Raw genomic sequence first — 18,084 nt, 5'->3', positions numbered from 1 at the left:
CCAAGTGCCAGTTGATTTTTTCCCTGATTATTGTTTCTAAAACCTCACCCACCACTGATGTTAAATTAACTAGCCTGTAGTTGCTAAGGCCTGCTGTGCCTACCCACTGTTTTTTTTTCATGTGCGCGCTTGGGGCCAGGCTCTTCATTTTTCTGTCAATTAACACCCTCTCTGCACTAACGCTTTCAGCACACCGTTAACATACTGTTTGCCTTTGCTCCATGACCATCTGGTCAGTTATTCTCTGTGACCTTGTTCTTTCAACACCTTCTCTTTGGTTATCTCTTGTCCTACCCCTGCTTTATTTGCTTAAAATCTGTTATATTTCTAGTAATGGCCAGTTCCGATGAAGGGTCACTGACCTGAAACGTTAACTTTGCTTCTCTCTCCACAGATGCTGCCAGACCTGCTGAGTATTTCCAGCATTTCTTGTTTTTATTTCAGATTTCCAGCATCTGCAGTAATTTGCTTTTATTATATTACTGCAGTTGCTAGGACTGTCCTTACACCTATTCTTGAATAAGGGTGTCACATTCGTCATTCTCCAATCCTCTGCCACCTCCCCTGTATTGAGGGAAGATTGGAAGATTACAGAAAGCCCTTCCACTATCTTCATCCCCACTTCCTTTAACAACCTGGGATGCAAGCCATCTGGACCAGGTGACTTATCTACCCTAAGCATAGCCAGCCTTTCCACGACCTCCTCACTCTCAATTTTTACCCTATCTATTGCCTCTACTCTCTTCAACTATACTGATATTTTGTCAGATTCTTCTTCCTTCATAAACATCAATATAAAGTACTCATTGAGTATTCTAGCCTTTCCCTTTGCCATTAAGCATACCCTTCCCTTTTTGTCCCTAATTGGCCTCCTTCCACCTCTTAGTACCTGCTTACTATTTACATACCAGATGATGATCTTTGGGTTGCTTTTATCTTGACTGCCATTCTATTCTCATTTGTCTCTTTGCCACTCTTATTTTCCTCTTCACCACCCCTCTCATCTTATTGTACTTGGCCTGGTTCTCACTTGAAGAATTCAACTGTTTCATCATAATCTCTATCTCCCTCATAAACTAAGGAGCCCTGTTTTTGGTTCCCCTACCTTTTACCTAACCTGTAGGTACCTAATCTATACCTGAAGCATTTCTTCCTTAAAGATAATCCATTGTCCCATTAGTTTTTCCTGTCAGTCTTTGGTTCCATTTTATCATGGCCAGATCCTTCTCATCGCACTGAAATTAGCCCCCTACCAATCTAGCCATTCTGCCTTATATTTTTCCTTGTTTTTCTGCATTATGAGTGTGAACCTTATGATACAATGATCACTCTTACCCAAGTGCTTCCCCACAGACACTTAGGGCTGGATTTTACGTTGGGCGGATGGGAGCTGGCCACCGACATAAAAGTTGGCGGTGAACCCACTTCTGTCTCATCTGGGGATCCATCCTGCACTTTGCGTGTCCCCAGGCTTTAATTGTTCCGAAGCGGGACCTCCACCCACTTGAGGGAGGAAGTCCCGCCTCATTGAGCTGCCAACCAATCAGCGGGCCGGCAGCTCTTAGTCCCAGCAGCGCCATCGGGAGTGATGGTCACGGCTGGGACTGCAACCCAGCTGACCGAACAGGATGCCTGGGAGCTGGGATCCAAGATGGGTTTTGGTGTTGATCCAAGGGTGGTCGTTTAGCGGAGAAGGGGTGGGGGGGGTCTTGGGTCCTGGGGGTGGTTGGGGAAGCTGGGCAGCCCTGAATTGGGCACCCTGTGCCCAACTGTCAGGGCCCACCCTCGGGGTGCTGAGAGGCCGCCTGTGTTTAGCAGGCAGCCTTTCCCGGCTCCAGGATGCCCACTTGCCACGCGGGGGTGGACAAAAGCCCTTAAGTGTCCATTAACTGGCTACTTAAGGGTCTTGATTGGCCTGGGGCGGTTGGCCTGTTTCTCACACCCACTCACCCCCCCCCCCCCCCACCGCCCTACATGAAGGGGGTCGAGAAGGCCGCCCCTCCGACTCGTTGGGGTGGTGTAAAATTCTGGCCTTAGTCCACTTGGCCCACCTCATTTCCCAGCACCACATCCAGCAATGCCTCCCATCTAGTTGGACTGAGAATATACTTATCAATGAAGTTCACCTGAGCACAATTCAGAAATTCCTCCTCCTTTCCCTGTACTCTAAAATTACCCCAATTGATATTTGGGTAATTAAAGTCCCCCAATATTACCTGCTATACTTTCAACTCTGCACAAACTGCTTTGCCTGTGCTGGGATGAGGGAGCAGTACCACAGGACATGCGCGATGCCAATATCATCACCCTCTATAAGAACAAGGGTGACTGCGGTGACTGCAACAACTACCGTGGAATCTCCCTGCTCAGCATAGTGGGGAAGGTCTTCACTCGTGTCGCTTTAAACAGGCTCCAGAAGCTGGCTGAGCGTGTCTATCCTGAGGCACAGTGTGGCTTTCGAGCAGAGAGATCCACCATTGACATGCTGTTCTCCCTTCGCCAGCTACAGGAGAAATGCCGTGAACAACAGATGCCCCTCTACGTTGCTTTCATTGATCTCACCAAAGCCTTTGACCTCGTCAGCAGAAGTGGTCTCTTCAGACTACTAGAAAAGATTGGATGCCCACCAAAGCTACTAAGTATCATCATCTCATTCCACGACAATATGAAAGGCACAATTCAGCATAGTGGCACCTCATCAGACCTTTTTCCAATCCTGAGTGGTGTGAAACAGGGCTGTGTTCTTGCACCTACACTTTTTGGGATTTTCTTCTCCCTGCTGCTTTCACATGCATTCAAGTCCTCAGAAGAAGGAATTTTCCTCCACGCAAGATCAGGTGGCAGATTGTTCAACCTTGCCCGTCTAAAAGCGAAGATCAAAGTACGAAAAGTCCTGATCAGGGAACTCCTCTTTGCTGACGATGCTGCATTAACATCTCACACTGAAGAGTGTCTGCAGAGACTCATCGACAGGTTTGCGGCTGCCTGCAATGAATTTGGCCTAACCATCAGCCTCGAGAAAACGAACATCATGGGACAGGACGTCAGAAATGCCCCATCTATCAATATCGGCGATCACGCTCTGGAAGTGGTTCAAGAGTTCACCTACCTAGGCTCAACTAACACCAGTAACCTGTCTCTCGATGCAGAATTAAACAAACGCATGGGAAAGGCTTCCTCTGCTATGTCCAGACTGGCCAAGAGAGTGTAGGAAAATGGCACACTGACACAGAACACAAAAGTCCAAGTGTATCAAGCCTGTGTCCTCAGTGCCTTGCTCTCCGGCAGCGAGGCCTGGACAACGTACATCAGCCAAGAACGACGTCTCAATTCATTCCATCTTCGCTGCCTCCCGAGAATCCTTGGCATCAGGTGGCAGGACGGTATCTCCAACGCAGAAGTCCTCGAGGCGGCCAACATCCCCAGCATATACACCCTACTGAGTCAGCGGCGCCTGAGATGGCTTGGCCATTTGAGCCGCATGGAAGATGGCAGGATCCCCAAGGACACCTTGTACAACAAACCCGTCACTGGTACCAGACCCACCGGCCGTCCATGGCTCCGCTTTAAAGACGTCTGCAAACGCAACATGAAGTCCTGTGACATTGATCACAAGTCGTGGGAGTCAGTTGCCAGCGATCGCCAGAGCTGGCAGGCAACCATAAAGGTGGGGCTAAAGCGTGGCGAGTCGAAGAGACTAAGCAGTTGGCAGGAAAAAAGACAGAAGCGCAAGAGGAGAGCCAACTGTGTAACAGCCCTGACAACCAATTTTATCTGCAGTACCCGTGGAAGAGTCTGTCACTCTAGAATTGGCCTTTATAGCCACTCCAGGCGCTGCTCCACAAACCACTGACCACATCCAGGCGCTTATCCATTGTCTCTCGAGACAAGGAGGCCAAAGAGAAAAATAGACAGTTCCTGCACATCTTTGTGATTTCCCCAAAATAAAAGCAAAATACTACAGATGCTGGAAATCTGAAATAAAAATCAAGTGCTGGAAATACTCAGCAGGCCAGGCAGCATCTCCCCACAGATTATTTTTATTTGTGATTTCCCTGCAGATTTGCTCTTCTATCTCTCTCTCTCCCTATTTGGAAGCCTATAAAATACCGCTAGTAGCATGATCATACTCTTTTTGCTTCTCAACTCTAACCAAATTCCCTCAAGAATATCCTCTTTTTCCAACACTACAATGTCTTCCCTAATCAGTACTGCCGCCCCACCTCCTTTTTCTCCTTCCCTATGTTTTCTTTTTTTTTTATTCATTCACGGGATGTGGGCATCACTGGCCAGGCCAGCATTTATTGCCCATCCCTAATTGCCCTTGAGAAGGTGGTGGTGAGCTGCCTTCTTGAACCGCTGCAGTCCATGTGGGGTAGGTACACCCACAGTGCTGTTAGGAAGGGAGTTCCAGGATTTTGACCCAGCGACAGTGAAGGAACAGCGATACCGTTTTTACGCCACATTTCCATTATTGCCAAATCACATTGCCGTACTGCCATTTGCGCTTGTAGCTCATCAACACTTGTGTGTTTACATACATGCATTGTAATCCTGTCTTGGTATTCTTCGTAGCCCTTCAAAGCTTGCTCCTATCTAATATGTAATTACTTCCTTCTCTTGTACTATCCAACACTCTCACATTATGCACCTTAGTCCTCCTTTCTACTTCTATATGCTGGTCCCCATCCCCCTGCCAATTTAGTTTATACCTCCCCAACCGCACTAGTGAACCTCCCCACGAGGACGTTGGTCCCAGTCCTGTTGAGGTGCAACCTGTCCCTTTTGAATAGGTGCCTTGTGTCTCAGAACTGGTCCAATGCTCCAAGAATCTGAAGCCCTCCCTCCTGTACCATATTTCACACCATGCATTGATCCTCCCTATCTTATTATTTCTACTCTTGCTAGCTCGTGGCACTGGGAGTCATCCAGAGATTGCCATCTTCAACGTCCGACCCGAACTTGCTACCTAGCTCCTGATAATCTGACCATTGGACCTCAATACCTGCTGTTTCTATGTCATTGGTACCAACAAGTAGCACAACCTCTGCCTCACTCCCTTCCTCCTGCAACCTCTCCATGCTGTCCTTCATCCTGGCACCAGGAAGGCAAAGCATCATGCGAAACTACAATGACGGTACAGAAATGCCCATCTGTCCCCCGACTGTGGAATTTTCTCTAACAACTGCATTTCTACATTACAAATAAGCAGATTACATCCTTTTGGCACAAAAGCAGAACACAAAAAATGCTGGAAATAGTCATCAGATCTGGCAGCATATGCGGAGGAAGGAACAGAGTTGACACTTAAGGCTGAAGACCTTTCATGCTTGACACGACTATTTTCTGGTCCAAGTATAGCAGCAAACCTGTACCTTTTTGAATTTGGATCCACTGCTTGCACAGGCTGAAACCAAGTACAAAGGCTGTGGGTCCTGCCAACATTTATAGCGCTGAAGACCTGTATTGTAGAACTAGCCGCGGCCCTGCACAAGCTGTTCCAGTATGGCTACAACACTGGCATCTACCTGATGTGGCAAATTACCCAGTTATGTCCTGCCCGCAAAAACTAGGACAAATCCAATCACCGCCCATTAGTCTACTCTCGATCATCATCAAAGTTATGGAAGGCGTCATCAACAGTGCTATCAAACACCACTTAAACAGCAACAACCTGCTCACTGGTGTTCAGTTTGGGTTCTGTCAGAGCCACTCAGCTGCTATTCTCATTACAGCCTTGATCCAAACATGGACAAAAGAGCTGAACTCCAGAAGTGAGGAGAGAGTGATTGCCCTTGACATCAAGTGTGGCATCAAGGAGCCCTAGCCAATTTGAAGTCAATGGGAGGCAAGGGGAAAAATTCTCCACTGGATGGAGTCATACCTCACACAAATGAAGATGGTTGTGGTTGTTGGAGACCAATCACCTCAGCCCCAGGACATCACTGCACGAGCTCCTCAGGGTAGTGCCCTAGGCCCAACCATCATCAGTTGCTTCAGCAATGACCTTTCCTCCGTCATCAGGTCAGAAGTGGGGATGTTCGTTGATGACTGCACAATGTTCAGCGCCATTTGCAACTCTTTGAGGAAGTGACAGAGTTGATTGATGAGGGAAGGGCTGTAGATGCCATATACATGGACTTCAGTAAGGCGTTTGATAAGGTTCCCCATGGTAGGCTGATGGAGAAAGTGAAGGCGCATGGGGTCCAAGGTGTACTAGCTAGATGGATAAAAAACTGGCTGGGCAACAGGAGACAGAGAGTAGCAGTGGAAGGGAGTTTCTCAAAATGGAGACGTGTGACCAGTGGTGTTCCACAGGGATCCGTGCTGGGACCACTGTTGTTTGTGATATACATAAATGATTGAGGAAAGTATAGGAGGTCTGATTAGCAAGTTTGCAGACGACACTAAGATTGGTGGAGTAGCAGATAGTGAAGGGGACTGTCAGAGAATATAGCAGAATATAGATAGATTGGAGAGTTGGGTAGAGAAATGGCAGATGGAGTTCAATCAGGGCAAATGCGAGGTAATGCATTTTGGAAGATCCAATTCAAGAGTGAACTATACGGTAAATGGAAAAGTCCTGGGGAAAATTGATGTACAGAGAGATTTGGGTGTTCAGGTCCATTGTTCCCTGAAGGTGGCAACGCAGGTCAATAGAGTGGTCAAGAAGGCATACGGCATGCTTTCCTTCATCGGACGGGGTATTGAGTACAAGAGTTGGCAGGTCATGTTACAGTTGTATAGGACTTTGGTTCGGCCACATTTGGAATAATGCGTGCAGTTCTGGTCGCCACATTACCAAAAGGATGTGGATGCTTTGGAGAGGGTGCAGAGGGGGTTCACCAGGATGTTGCCTGGTATGGAGGGCGCTAGCTATGAACAGAGGTTGAGTAGATTAGGATTATTTTCATTAGAAAGACGGAGGTTGAGGGGGGGACCTGATTGAGGTGTACAAAATCATGAGAGGTATAGACAGGGTGGATAGCAAGAAGCTTTTTCCCCAGAGTGGGGGATTTAATTACAAGGGGACACGAGTTCAAAGTGAAAGGGGAAATGTTTAGGGGGGATATGCGTGGTGAGTTCTTTACGCAGAGGGTGGTGGGTGCCTGGAACGCGTTGCCAGCGGAGGTGGTAGATGCGGGCACGATAGCGTCTTTTAAGATGTATCTAGACAGATACATGAATGGGCAGGAAGTAAAGAGATACAGACCCTTCGAAAATAGGCGTCATGTTTAGATAGAGGATCTGGATCGGCGCAGGCTTGGAAGGCCGAAGGGCCTGTTCCTGTGCTGTAATTTTCTTTGTTCTTTGTTCCTCAGATACGGAAGCAGTCCATATCCAGATGCAGCAAGACCTGGACAACATTCAGCTTGGGCTGATAAGTGGCAAGTAACATTCACGCCACACAAATACCAGGCAATGACTATCTCCAAGATGAAAGAATCTAACCAGCTTCCCTTTACTTTCAACGGCATTACCATCGCTGAGACCCCCATTTTCAAAATCCTGGAGTTTACCATTGACCAGAAACTGAACTGGATCAGCCAGATAAATACCGTGGCTACACGAGCATGTCAGAGGCTGGGAATCCTGCAGTGAATAACTCACCTCCTGATTCCCCAATGTCTCTCCACCCCTTAAAAGGCACAAGTCAGGAGTGTGATGGAAAATTCTCCACTTGCCTGGATGAGTGCAGCTCAACAACACTAAGGAAGCTGGCCACCATTTGGGACCAGTCGACTTTATTTGCACCCCATCCCCCACCTTCACCTTCAATATTCACTCCCTCCACCACTGATGCACAATGGCAGCATTGTGCACCATCTACAAGATGCACTGCAGCAACTCACCGTGCCTCCTTCGACAGCATCTTCCAAACCCACAACCTCTTCCATCTAGAAGGACAAGGCCAGCAGATGTGTGGGAACACCACCTCCTCCAAGTTCCCCTCCAAGTCACACACCATCCTGACTTGGAACTATATCACCGTTCATTCACTGGCACTGATCAAAATCCTGGAACTCCCTCCCTAACACCACCACCTTCTCAAAGGCAATTAGGGATGGACAACAAATCCTGGCCTTGCCAGCGATGCTCACATCTCATGAAAGAATAAAAAAAGAGTCAGAACAGCTGAATGGTCAGGGCATCTTAAAGAATTAAAGCCAATCTTCTCATGATGTGCATGGTCTTATGGACACAGTGTACTTTGGATTTGATCCATGTTGCCTGGATGGATCTTCATGAATGGTACTTCTACCAATTATAGCACAGAATGGCTTTTCAAGGGATGACATGCATGGTCAAGCCAATAGTCATTCTTTCCTGTCAACATGAAGGAACATTTACAATTACTGATCTATATGTAAGCTTTGAGTTTTCTTATGGATGGAAGGAACAATGACCAAAAATTACAAGCTGCAACAGGCAGACCAACAGAGGTCGAAGAATTGTACAACAACCTACTTAGCATAAAACTGCTTTCCCTCAGTAATATTTCAGCTCTTACAGCACACTGAAGCTGAACAGAGGTAAACTTCAAACCTGATTATTTAAATATGTGCCCAGAAGGCACCACACCCTGACTGATTTATATCCACCTTTATTTCCTAGTTGCTATTATCTTGTACACTTTCTCAGGTCATGCTAAATGTTTTGTTACAACTGTGTTTTGACAAAGAACATTCAGCTTTACAGGTTCAAATTACAAACGTTGTAAGCTTTAACATCCACGTTAATTCACAACCAATAGAGCACTTCTGGTATATTCTCTTGGTTGATGTACTTCACTCAGTTCTCGCCTTCACACGTAGAAAGTTTTGTAACCTGAGTCATGTGCTTACCTCGGTCATGAAGCACTTTTAGTTTCTTAATCTGGAAACACTATAAAGTATATAGTAGACAAGCCTTTTCATTGTAGCTGGAGGTTTACCACACCAACAGCGTTGGTGTTAGTCTTATTTAGCAGACTAGTACAGACATGTTTTGGAGGGAAATATTATACTTAAGTCAATATGCTTTTGATGTGTGATGCTGTTTTATCACAATACTCTTAATTCATGACGAAGTCGCTTCCACCTTACCACCATTAACTCTTCACTTCCACGATTCAAGTGTGTGCTGGTGATAAAACCTTGTTACCACATTTCTCCTAGAGAGCCTACAAGAATTCTCAACATCTCCAGAACGGACTGCTTCTGAAACGAAGCCAGTGACCCGTCTCCATATACCCTGATGCCAGACCAAAAAGGGGACAACTGACTTCCTTCCATATCTTATTTCTTTTTTCATCAAGAATTAGCAAGTATTTGGCCAAAGTAGTTTTTTTTTTGTCTTCTTTTGTAACTGACCTCTGCAGAGCGAATTTCTGTATTTTTTTTCCTGTGTGTGTAATTGGGGAATTTTTAAAAAGGGAACTTTCATATTTCAATCAGTGTGTTAATGCTCTGCTTCATTACTGGTCAAGTCTTGTTTTGTAATAAACTGATAATTTTGTTGTTTATTAAAGAAACCTGGTTGATGAATTTTATTCTGGGATAAAAATAAAGTATATGATTGGCTGTGTGGGTAACAGAGTAAACATTTAAATCGATGTCGTGACCTGTGGAGAAGTGGAACGAGAAAAGACAGTGCACTCTTCCTGCATCGGTCGTTACAAGTTCAAGAGGATGAAATTTTAACCTGTCTTTACTTTTCACAGATGCTGATTGATTAACTGTGCATTTGCAGCAGTTTCTGCTTTTGCTTGCAATAACAATTTATGCTGGCTGGAAGCATCCTGTACACAAGATGTTGGGTAATGGAAACAAAGAAAATGGGGGAAAGTGAAGGTTGAGCACAAAAAATTTAACTGTAATGAATTTACAATAATGAGATGTAACCAAATTATAAGAACACAAGCTGCTGCCACTGTGTAATTCTGTCATGAGTTCCAAACCTCTTTTCTGACCATTATTTCAGCAAAACAAGAATGTAAACACGGATATTACTCTGTGCACAGCTCCCTGGGGAACAGCATTCTCCACCATACAAAATAATTAGCTATCAAACAATGTTGAATGAAATGAGAAATTTTAAAAATCTATTTTCTTGATTAGTATGTTTCTGGCCCAATGAGGAAAGAGGCATTGCTAGAACTGGTTCTGGGGAATGTTATGATGGGTTAAGTGGATCAAGTGTCTGCAGGGGAACATTCAGGGGACCATGATCATAATATCATAAGGTTTCGGTTAGCTATGGAAAAGGACAAGGAGCAATCTAGAGTAAAAATATTTAATTGGAGGAGGGCCAAATTCAATGGGGCAAGAACAGATTTGACCCAGGTATATTGGAATCAAGATTAGCAGGTGAGATAATAACAGAACAATGGCTGACTTTAAAGAGGAAATCATTCAGGTACAGTCGAGGTACTTTCCCTCAAGGAGGGGAAGGTAGGGCAAGCAAAGCCAGAACTCTCTGGATGACAAAGGGTGCATATGACAGATGTCAGGTTGATTATACAAATGGGAACTGGGCTGAAGTTAGAAAATTCAGAGAGGAAGTGAAAAAGTAAATAAGAGAAGCAGAGAGAGAGTATGAAGAGAGACTGGCAGCTAACATAAAAGGGACTCCAAAAGTCTTCTATCGGCATATCAAAAGTAAAAGGTTAGTTTGGAGGAGGGGTGGGGCCGATTAGGGACCAAAAAGGGACCTACGGTCATATGACCTACAGATGGCTTAGGTTCTAAATGAATACTTTGCTTCTGTCTTTACTAGGGAAGAAGCTGCTGCCAAAGTCTTAGTGAAAGACAAGGTGGTTGAGACACTGGATGGGCTAAAATTGATTCAAAAAAAAGTTTTTTGTCATCTAGTCATTGGTTCTTCTGCCATTCTGGTTCTCGATCCTTCTGCCAAAGGGAATGGTTTCTTGCTATCTACTCTTGCTAGACCCTTCATGATTTTGAACACCTCTATCAATTCCCCACTTAAACTTCTTTAAGGAGAATAACACCAGCTTCTCCAATCGATCCACATAACTAAAGTCCCTCATCCTTGGAACCATATGTGCAATTTTTTCTACATCCTCTCTCAAGGTTTCACATCCTTCCTAAAGTGCAGTGACCAGAATTGGACATAATACTCCAGTTGAGGCCGAAGCATTGTTTTATAAAGGTTTACAATAGATTCCTTGCCTTTGTACTGGATGCCTCTATTTATAAAGCCTAGGATGCCGTATGCCTTTTTAACTACTTTCTCAACCTGCCTTACCACCTTCAACAATTTATGCACATATACCCCCAGGTCTCTCTCTTCCTGCACCCCTTTAGAATTGTACCCTTTTATATTGCCTCTCTTCATTCTTCCTACCATAATGTATCATTTCACACTGCTCTGCATTAATTTTCATCTGCCTTGTGTCCGCCGATTCCACCAGCCTGCAAGTTGTCTGAAGATAAAAGTCTCGTTCTCCCTTAAAGAGGAGAATCATAATATTAAATTTGGTTGTAGTCAATTTAAAGCAACTTTATTATATATGGTAAAACTTTTTGCCCAGTCCTCTGCAAACTCAACTTCAACACTGAATAATTTTGAATGATCATCAGAGTCATATGTTCATGGGTTTCTTTCCAGTCTACTTCTTGAACATTACCGTTCCATATTTGGAAGATTAGTCTGACTGGCCTCCCCAGCATAACAGACACTTAAAATGCCAAAGGTGAAGTGATGCTTAATCTTGTTTAAATATTTTCTGCACCTAGTTTTCTTTAGCAGGTAATCATGCCTTTCAAGTTTAAACTATTAAAACAAAGGGATCCAATTATGCGGCTCCTAAATGTCTCCACAAATATGCTATTTGCCACAATTGAGAGGTCTATAACTGATACGCTTCAGATAAAATGACAACAGCACCAAAAACAAAAAAAACATTTAATTGTTTATGGGGTCTTGAAAGCTGTTCTGGATATGGTCAGACCTTTACAATATACACTGCATTCTTTGAGACATGGGAGTTTGAACACTGAACTTGTACAAGACAAACAGCGAGAAAACATTGGGGGAAATAACCTCAAAAGGACACAACTATATTCTAAGCAGACAATAATTAGCAGTTAAAAGTATTCTGCCATTTTTCATAGAATAAAATCAATTACTGCTCAAGAGGAGATCTAGAAGCACATCACACCTGTGAGGAACTAGCTTTTCAATAACAGCTTGCATTTATATGGGGCCTTTTAACATTCAAACAACTCAAGGCACTTTTGACAGTTTGACACAGAGCCATATAAGGAAATAGCCAAAAGCTTGGTAAAAGAGTAGGTTTTAAGGAGTGTTTTAGAGGAGGAAACCGAAGAGAGGGGAGGGAATTCCAGAGTTTAGGTCCTCAGCAGCTGAAGGTACGAATGCCGATGGTGGAGCAATTAAAATCAGTGATGCACATGAGGCCAGAATTGTAGGAGCACAGATATCTGAGGAGGTTACAAAGATAGGGTGTGCCAAGGCCATGAAGAGATTTGAAAACGAGAATTTTAAATTCGAGGCGTTGCTCAACATAGGTCGACTGACACATGGGTGATGTGTGAACGGAACTTGGTGCGAGTTAGGATATAGCCAGCAGAGATTTGGATGACCTTAAGTTTATTGAGGATGGAAAATGGGAGTCTGACCAGGAAATACATTGGCCCCAATTGACTATTCCATCTACTCAAAACTAATTTCCTCATCCCTTCCCTAAATCCTTTTATATTTTTCATTTAATACATCTAATGCCCTCTTAAATAATGTAGTCTTTGCCACAATAGCCAGTTGTGGTGAACCATTCTATGTTCCATAGGGAAAGTTTGTTAAATAAGCAATGACAGAACTTCAATGAAGATTCAAAATAATGGCCTATCACCAAGTATTCAGAGCAGCAAGGCATTTAACTGTCACGGTGATGTTCTTCAAAAAATAGACAGAAAATCAATACAACCAAATGGATGCAGACTGCTCGCACAGGAATAACAGCACTTAGAAAAGTGGCACTAATTCTGGTTCCACCAGGACCACTCGGCTTCAAACATGGACAAAAGAGCTGAATGCCAGAGGTGAGGTGACAGTGACTGCCCTTGACATCAAGGCAGCAGTTGACCAAGTGTAGCATTGAGGAGCAAAACTCAAGTCAATGCAAATCAGGGGGGTGTTTGGGGGGGGGGGGGGGGGGGGAGTGTGGGAAGAGAAACTCTCCACTGGTTGGTGTCGAAGTTAGCACAATGGAAGGAGGTTGGGGGTGGGGGAAGCCAATCATCTCAGCCCCAGGCCATTGCTACAGGAGTTCCTCAGGATAGTGTCATAGGCCTAACCAACTTCATCAATGACCTCCCCTCCATCATAAGGTCAGAAGTGGGTTGACTGCAGAGTATTCAGTCACATTCATAACTCCTTGGATAATGAAGCAGTGTTTGCCTGCGTGCAGCAATCTGGGCCAACATTCAGGCTTGGACAAATAAGTGGCAAATAACATTGGCACCACACAAATGCCAGGCAAAGATCATCTCCAACAAGAGAAAATCCAACCACCTCCCCATGATATTCAATAGCATTACCATCAGGAAACACATTTAAAAAAAAACAAGCACATGGACGTTTAAATAGATAAGTCAAAAGTCCAAATTCTGACTGCTTTCACTGGGGACATTTCCCTCATTGTGCGGCAGGCCCCCAGATGGAGTGCTATGCAACAATACAGCACTCAATATTGGAAGAGGTGGTAGGGAAGTGAAAGGGAGAAAGAATAAAAGCTAAAGACTGCAGATGATGGAAATCTGAAACAAAAACAGAAAGTGCTGGAAATACTCAGCAGGTCTGGTAGCATCTGTGTACAGAGTAAAAGAGTTAGCATTTCAGGTCTGTGACCCTTCATCAGAACTGGCAAATGTTAGACATGTAATAGACTTTGAGCAAGTGAAAGATGGGGGTGGGAAAGAAGAACAAAAGGGAAGGCGCGTGATAGGGCAGAGGGCAAAAGAGATTAAATCACAGAGGGAGTAGGAATCGCCGTAGTAAATGACAAAGCATTAGTCCAGAGAGTGTGTTAATGGCAGAATAATGAACAGCTCTGTCCGAAAGCAATGACATGAATAACAAGTTATAAACAAGCACATGGTAAAAAAAAATTAAAATATTTAAAGAATGGTACTCTTGCTCTGAAATTGTTGACTTCAATGTCAAGTCCAGAAGGCTGCAGAGTGCCTAATCAGAAGATGAGGTGCTGTTCCTTGATCTTGTCTTGAGCTTCAGTGGAACACTGCAGCAGGCCAAGAGCAAAAATGTGGACATCAGAGCAGGGTAGTGAATTAAAGTGGCAAGCAACCAGAAGCTCAGGGTCATGCTTGTAGACCGAGCGGAGGTGTTCCGCAAAGTGGTCACCCAGTCTGTGTTTGGCCTCCCCAATGAAAAGGAGACTGCGTTGTGAGCAGCAAACACAGGATACTGAATTGATAGAAGTACAAGTAAATCACTGCTTCACCAGAAAGGAGTGCTTGGGGCCTTGGATGGTGAGGAGAGAGGGGGTAAAAGGAAAGGTATTACACCTCCAGCGATTGCATGGGAAGGTGCCCTGGGAAGGGGAGGTGGTGTTGGAAGGTGATGGAAGAGCGGACCAGGGTGTCATGGAGGGAATAGTCCCTTTGGAATGTTGACGGGGGAGGGGAGAGAAAGACGTGTTTGGTGGTGGCATCACGCTGGATGTGGCGGAAATGACAGGGATGATCTTTAGATTGTGAAGGCTGGTGGTGTGGAAAGTGAGGGCAAGGGAAACGCTGTTGTGTTTCTGGGAGAGAGGGAAAGGGGCGAGGGCAGAAGTGTGGGAAATGGATTGGACATGGTAGAGGACCCTGTCAAGCACAGTCGGGGTGGGGGGGGGGGGGAATCCTTGGTTGAAGAAAAGGAAGACATATCAGAAGCGTTGTTGTGAAAGGTAGCATCATCAGAACAGATGCGTCAGAGACGGAGAAATTGGGAGAATGGAACAGAATCCTTACAGGAGACAGGGTGTGAGGAAGTGTAGTCGAGGTAGCTGTGGGAGTCAGTGGGCTTATAATGAATATTAGTGGACAGTCTACCTCCAGAGATGGAGACAGAGAAGTTGAGGAAGTGAAGAGAAGTGTTGGAGATGGACCATGTGAAGGTAAGAGAAGGATGGAAATTGGAAGAAAAGTTGATAATTTTTCCAGTTCGGGACAAGAGCAGGAAATGGCATCGATACAGTCATCAATGTACCGGAAAAAGAAAGGGAGAAAGTGGCTGACCTAGACGAGCAGAAGTCCGCCTCTTGTCTAAGCAATCATAAAGTATCATTTGTCAGCGGAGAGGGCCAAAGGTGAAGAAATAAAAAGGGTGAAAAATTCAAGAGAGGAAATTTAAAGATATCAATAGAAATATCAAGATTCTACTCGTCCACATTAGATAGTAATGAACTGAAAAACTTACACCAAGAATCCCAAGATTGCATAAACCACTAATAACAGTGCTTTTGTTTGAATATTTAACATTATTATTTCATAGATCATTTGTTGAGGTCTCAAATACATTTAGTTCTGCAATCATAATTACTTCTGTTAAACAGAATGATGTAAAAGCAAATAGCCTGTTGTCATGCTAGGCCGCCACCGGCCAAGAATGAGGCACATTAATTTTGTCATGAACATTGATTTGAAACTGTTACTGGAATGAGGGAGAACTTGTTGAACAGATCAGCCGTGGCTGGAAATGACATTTGCATATTAACAGAGTGTGTTTGGAAAGACAAAGCAGCCATTCCCTGACATTCCACCCACAATGGACGTTTGATCAACAGACGTTGAAGGTGGGGCAGCTTGCATTCCAGGTTGACTGTTAAGATGGCTGAATACACAAATGGACCTGGTCAAACCAGCTAGCTAGTCACATGACTAACCTGCTGGGCAATCTGAGTTTTTTGAATTTGTACAAACAGTTTGGGCAGGAAGTTATTTGCTCCTGGACTGAGAAGATCTCTCCTGTCTGCTCCCATCTCTTTCGCACAAGCCTCTGAATCCACTGAAGACACATGAACCCCAAGAGAGAAAAGTCTCCTACAGCGAACAAGGTTTAAGAAGAATGCTGGGCCCCAACGAAAAGCAAGATTTATCTACAATCAAGGACTCTACAGTGAGCTCAAAGAACCGTAACAACAACTCTTCAGATATTGCCTCAAACCTTTCCACTTTATTTTTCTTCTGCACTTTTCTGTCTGTATTTGCATGCATCACATATGCTTGCTAGCGTGGGCGCATCGTGTATATGTAGGCATTAACCGAATTAGAGTTTAAGTTTAACAAATTTTAACTTTTCTTCTTTAAACTTAAGAATGCCTGTTTGTGCTGGTTTCTTTGCCTTATAATTGGAAAGCGGTGAACAAGGATTCACCAAGGGGGAACTAAAAACAGTGTGTTTAAAAATAAAACCCTGTTACAGTAAGACCAGGTGAAGGCTGAAAGGGAACCCTAGACCTCTTTGAATTCTTATTCCAGCATCTCTGTAAATCATCAATTTCAATATGCAATCTTAGCCAGTGTCAACAGGTTATTCAACGAATGGGAACACTGAGCCAAAATGATCCTGTCCTTCACTGACATCCACACATAAGGTGTCTCCCAATAAACACGGAGTAATTATCAGAGGCAGAACGCCTGGCTGATTTTTGAAAGGGATTCCAACAATTCTTCATGTTCCAACCGAAATAAAACAACTTGCTAGATCATTTCATGAGATATTCAGAGTCAGCCACATAAGATGGGATAGAGTTAAATGCAGGCCAGACCAGGTAGGAGGTGCCAGGTTCTCTGTCCTAAAAGAGATTTGTTAACCATTTGTTTTTTCTGTTTGCAACAAATCAGCAGCCTTACTTTCATAGCCACAAGAATTTATTTATTTAATTTACTTTCATAACTTGACATAGGAAGATTTGAATTCTCAAACTAAAGTTCAGAACCAATAACCATATCCTGAAGCACAAATGTAATGAACCCGAACTCTACATTTGAAGGGAAAAAAATCAAATGAGGATTCCCACACCTGATTACTCTCTTCTGATCCGTGTTGGAAACAGCATATGGACATCAGATGACCCATGGTCAGATTTCCTGCTAACTTCCATCTCTACACATACTTGTGAAGAATGGTCACTTTGGCGATGTATCAGAGAGTAACTGGCACTCAATCCTAACATAATAGACGTTGTCTATATGGATTTTCAGAAGGTACTTGAGAAGATTTCACTTGAGAAATTATCAAAAATAAAACAGCAGAGAATTGGAGGTAACCTTGTGACATAGGTTGGTAATTAGTTGGGAGGTAGGAGACAAGCAGTAGGAATAAAGGGAATGTTCCCTGATGAGAGGGATGTGACAACTGGTGCTCCTCAAGGATCTGTACTAGGACCTCAGGTTTTCACCATATATATTCATGACTTGGATTAAGAAACACTAAATTAGGAGCCATAATAAACTGTGTAGATTGGAGCAGTAAGTTACAAAGGAGCATAGACAAATTAAGTGAGTCGGCAAACCTATGGCCAATGGATTTCTAAGTTGGGAATTGTGAGATCATCCATTATGGATATCGAATGCAAATCAGAAAATGTTCTTGAATGGTTGGTCTCCAGGCACTGTGGAGGAGCAAATGGATTTAGGTGTCCATATATGCAGATCACTAAAAGCTAGTGCAAAAGTACAAAAGGCAATCAAAAAAGGCTAACAGAATATTGGTCATTATCTTATTGGGGTTGGAATTCAGAATTGAGTAAGTGATGCTTCAGTTGTTCAGAGCCTTGGTCAGACCCCATCTTGAGTAATATGTGTCAGTTTTGTGCACTGCACCTTGGTAAAGATGCATTGGCCAGTGCAGATTCACTAGAATAACAATGTTTGAAGAGGTTAATGAGCTTAGGTTGCATAAATTTGGATTGTATTTCCTTTAGTTTTGAAGGTTTGAAGGGTAATCTAATCGAGCTGTTTTAAAATGATACAGGGCTTTGATAGGGTAGCTCCTCTGTTAGAGAGATCCAGAACAAAAGGGCATAATCTTCAAGTTAGAATTAGGCCA

The 18,084-nt window shown here is 43.9% G+C and overlaps 1 protein-coding gene and 1 long non-coding RNA gene across 6 annotated transcripts in view; one reads left to right on the top strand and one right to left on the bottom strand.

Moving 5' to 3' along the window:
- The window catches only part of LOC137347146 (uncharacterized), a 102,588-nt gene extending 93,130 nt beyond the window's left edge, over nucleotides 1-9,458 (top strand). The window contains exon 3 of the long non-coding RNA XR_010968873.1: nucleotides 7,323-9,458. This is a non-coding gene — a long non-coding RNA (uncharacterized lncRNA). The remainder of the gene's footprint in view (nucleotides 1-7,322) is intronic.
- LOC137347116 (tensin-3-like) overlaps nucleotides 1-18,084 on the bottom strand; it is a 547,175-nt gene that overhangs the window by 358,588 nt on the left and 170,503 nt on the right. The gene's annotated exons all lie outside the window — the stretch shown is intronic.

This window comes from Heterodontus francisci, chromosome 2 (genome assembly GCF_036365525.1).
Source record: "Heterodontus francisci isolate sHetFra1 chromosome 2, sHetFra1.hap1, whole genome shotgun sequence".
NCBI classification, from domain to species: domain Eukaryota; kingdom Metazoa; phylum Chordata; class Chondrichthyes; order Heterodontiformes; family Heterodontidae; genus Heterodontus; species Heterodontus francisci.
Note: the sequence above shows the minus strand (reverse complement) of the source record. Positions and strands in the feature narration are given on the sequence as shown.